Genomic DNA, 4,893 nt, shown 5'->3' with positions numbered 1-4,893 from the left:
CATCTTTTTACCATTAATTGCTCATTCCATCCCCACAACCCAGGAGGATACAGCTGCTATACCATCCTAAGTTGGATCAATTCCCCTAAAGGACACTATTGGTAATTATACCACCTAATTTCAGGGAAACCCACCAGAGACTGTGTTATGTGTTAAGAATTCTTCCCATTCACTAAAGGCGATACTAATAGGAACGGATGACCATTTAGCTATTAGCATATACAGATGCCAGTGGCCTCATATTGTTGATCTTAACCCATTTTTATCATTTACATATTTTATTATATTGAAGTGCACAATAAAATGTTTATTATTGAATGTTCATTGGTATAATAGTGCTACCTCTTTCTTCTTTTTATCCCAAACGTTTTCTAAGGAGTTGCTCTCTCCTTAGCCAGGTAGCAAAAAAAAAATTTTTTTTTGCTGTAGTCCCCATGAAAATGCTGGGCGTTCCCATGGGAACTTGGGCTTGACATGGGTTTGATGCCCCCGCCCTGCCTTCGGCAGAATGGCCACAAATATAAGCCAGTCTCCACTGACTTATATTTGCCTGACCTGAAGAAGTAATTCGATGATTTCTCCTACAGTGGGACATGTGAGGGAAAAAGAATTTATTTAAGGCGCTAGTGAGAATATATATAAATAAATAAATAAATGGTTATGACAAATATATAATAAAGCAGCAAATAGAGAGAGTAAAGAAGGAAAGCAGTAAAAAGGATAAAAGTGATGTGCTTGCCTGTTGAAAAAAACGGGGTTAGTAAAAAGTATGTTTACAGCCCTTCTTTGAGTAGTAGCGTTTTTTGTTGTAAGAGAAGGCAGCTCCAGGGATGCGATCTACAATGTCCCTACAATACCTTTTCCGTTGTATAGGATAGGGCAAGGCAGGTCCGTGATGTAGCGCTCAGGTCGTATTCAAAGTCCCGTGGAGCTCCGTGCGGCTTCAGCGCGGCTTCAGCGATAAAACCGGAAGTTCGGGTAGCGTGTTTCCGGATCACGCTCCCGGCATCCAACGCGTTTCAAGTGTCCCACTCTTTGTCAAGGATGATGCTCCCTTGCAGGAGCTGGCTTTTTATTGCGTAAAAACTTTATTTAAATGTTAAAAAGAACACTTCTTTTTTTGTTTATCGGAAGTGGTCACAGGAAGTGGTCATACTTCCAGCGGCAAGCACATGTTCTATTAGAGAAGGAGGAAAAAAAGGGGGGAAAAGAAGGGAGAATCGAAGGGGGATTGCTGTTTATAGAAGTATACATGTGAGGGGATGGATCTTAGTGACACATCCCCTCACATGGTTACGAGGGGATACAGGGGCAGCGGTTTGGCGGGGTGGCGAGGCAGGCCCTCTGGGACTCAGTAAGCTGCGAGCTTTGCAGCTTACAAAGTCAACCAGAATCAGAGTGAGAGAAAGGGTTGAGAGAGTAATAGAGAGGGCAGGGGGAAGATAGGGAGGAGAGGGGGTTAGAGGAAAAGAGGGTAGGGTAAAGAAGGAGAAGGGGTAGAGGAGGAAAGGAGGGGGGATAGAGGAGATGAGGTGGTAAAGGAGAACAGAAGGGTTAGTGGAGAACAGAGGAGAGTAGAGGAGGAGGGGGGTAGAGAAGGAAAGGAGGAGGTAGAGAATGAGAGGAGCAGAGGAGTAGAGGGGGCCTGGGTAGAGGAGGAGGGAGGGGAGAGGTAGAGGAGGGGGGTTTGTGACATACATATCTTTGTCCCCATAACAGCACGCATTTGCTACCCAATAACTACCATCTATTTGTATCTAGCTATAAGGCTACCAATATTACTGGGAAATGTAATTGGCTGTCACATGTAAACACACATGATGTAAGAATATGAGTCTATACTGTAAGTAGTATGTACCTCTAGGAGGTGTGAATGGCACCTTTGCAAACATACCCTTCATATTATCCTTCCCCGGGGAAGACAGTTACCTTGGAAAGCAATCAGAAGTCATAGAGATGATCTGTGATGGTATATTATGAGACTTTGAATGTAGAAGTGTGATTTAAACATGTTTAGTGAAATTACTATACTTTTAATTAGGTCATTAATTATCTATGTTTTGATTAATCATGGACTTTATTAAGTGTGTAAGTTGAGGGAAAACTTCAATTATTTTTGTTTTTGTCACTATAGAGCTTGTTTTACTTTATTCCTAAAATTACTCCCACTCTTAACTTTACTGCGTAAAATAACAGCAGCTTCCAACCTTGCCATTAACACAAATAAAAAAGAATGCAACACACGGAAAATAATTTTATCTTATCCAATAAAGCAATGTCCTAGCATTCATGTCTGCATGAGTAAACAAGTGTGATTAATACCAATGCCAAAACAAGCCGACGGGGGATTTGACAAACAACACTGATACTTTATAGATACATTCTGCATGAATAAAAAGTGCAATTCAAATGTTTGAATGTTGCATTGCTTCTAACGTTAGGTTGCTCACATGTTAAAAATGATAACATTGCAAAATATTAGCCTATTTTCTCTTTCACCAATGTACAGTATACAAACAAAGCACCGTAACTTCCCCCAAATAATAAATATTTAACAATATGTGAGATATGAACAGGAGAGTGAGAGTGGGTGCTCTACCTCGGTTGCCGGCTGCTAAGTCGGGTTTGTCCAAACCCAGGGTAAGTTAAATAACAAGAAGGTGACTAGCGCTCAGGCTATAACTTGATAACGGAGATGATATCTAGTGTGGTACAGCATGCGTGTAAAGCAGGGTTATAAATAACAACAATGTGCCAGTATAATGAAAGCAAAGGTGTTTATTGTCATTTAGTGAAAAATGACATCCAATGGTGGGGGGTGGGGGTGGTGAGGGATGGGAGCCCTCTAATGGAGGGGTGTGGGGGGCTGGTGGTGGCTGCAAGAGCCAGAGTCCAGAGTCTTACAAGAAAAAAGTAAAAAGTCACACAAGCACACTCCGTTTCACCTCCTGCGGTAAACACAGTCTGTGTGCTGGGTGGAGATGGATGCTGTGGAGATATTAATGCACAGAGAAGTCGTTTGGCTGTAGATGGTAGGTCACAGTCTTATCATAGGGTCATGATAAGTGTCCAGGTGTCGCTCAGGTAAAAGAGCGTCCTCTCTACTGGCCAAGCGGTGCACCTAACACTTACCTGATACCGCTGATGTCCTCAATCCTTCCGTCCCTCGCCGCTTCACCGCTGAGTGAACTGTATCCTGCTGGGGTCTGCACAGCCGTGCAGATCACCAGTGAGTAACCGCGTCGCTTCAACAGAGACAGAAGCACTTCTGGGTCCCGCTGGCTTGCGTTCGCCAGGTGCTTCTGATCTCTGGAGTAACTCGGGCTGCACTCCCAGAGGGGAGGAGACTAGTTGTAGATGGCTGTGTATGAGGTGCTGTCCAACGCGTTTCAACCCCGCTGGGGTCTTTTTCAAGGATAAGTAAGCTGCTTTGCTGAAGCGTTTTTATGAGGGTTTGTTCGTGGGATACGCCCCTTGGAGGCGGGCGTCCATTGGGTGTAGTTGCTGTCCATCTGATGACAAGTGCTGATGAGCAGAGTTCATTGGTGCATATGATGACAAGTGCTGATGAGCGGAGTTCATTGGTGCATATGACTGTAGAGCATCAGGTGTGTGGATGCACCAGCAATCTGTATACAAACAGATTCATTATGTGCTTTCAGGTGTGCTGGCTTATGGAAAAGGTTGACACATAATATGTCGACCTTGTGCCCATGTTAGTACGCTGAGAGTCAGATGCTGCATGATGTGTGGCAGTCTAGTGGCTCTCCATGGAATCGCAGGTTTAGGAAGTGGTCGACATGGACTCGACAAGGACTCGACAGCACCAAACACTTCCTGGACACTATCTCAACACTACCACCAGAGCACACAGACTTCATCATGAAATCACTAGACTACATACTACTACACAACTACTTCTGGTTCGACAATTCTTTCTATCTACAGACCACCGGGACCGCCATGGGATCAAAAGTGGCGCCCAGCTATGCGAACCTCTTTATGGGGAAATGGGAGGAGGACCATATTTGGGGTGAGCATGGCTGGAGCGACAATTTGATCCTATGGCGGAGATATATTGACGACATAATTTTCATCTGGAGAGGGACGGAAGAGTCCATACAACATTTCACACAACAACTCAACACGAACAACAATAACCTAAGATTCACCACTAACTATAGTAAACAGTCAGTACAATTTTTAGATTTGGAAATTTACATAGAACATGACACCATTCAGACAAAAACATATAAAAAGGCTGTTGATGTCAACAGTTACATACTGTGTCTTCAGTGTAGTCCAAACGAATTAACTTGCCCTGGTGCCACCCAATAGGGCCTTGCAGCCCCTAGTAGACAGTGACTGGTAAAGAAGGGCACTCAGGGACTAGCAGAGCGGGTGAACGTAGGACAAATTTATTGCCTGGAGGTCCTGGACCTCCAGGCAATAAATTTATCCTACGTTCACCCGTTCACCCGCTCTGCTAGTGTCTGAGTGCCCTTCTTTACCAGTCACTATATATATATATATATATATATATATATATATATATATATATATAGAATCAATCGCAAAGTGGCACTAGGTAACAGTGGACCAAAACGTCGACCTCTGCTTGATGGAAGAATAAAACTACTTTTGGTACTGTTTACCTAGAACGGCGCCCACGATCTATATCGCGGGTATCTTGCCGCAAATCGCAGGCATCACATGCATCTTATGTGTTTGTAATGTTAAATTACCTTCCAATCAACCAGATCAACCCAATGGACCCGATTTTACATAGGGAACAATGTTAAATTCCCTTCCAATCAACCAGATCAACCCAATGGACCCGATTTTTCATAGGGAACAATGTTAAATTCCCTTCCAATCAACCAGATCAACCCA

Source organism: Crinia signifera, chromosome 1 (assembly GCF_055691185.1).
Source record: "Crinia signifera chromosome 1, ASM5569118v1, whole genome shotgun sequence".
Lineage (NCBI taxonomy): Eukaryota > Metazoa > Chordata > Amphibia > Anura > Myobatrachidae > Crinia > Crinia signifera.
Note: the sequence above shows the minus strand (reverse complement) of the source record.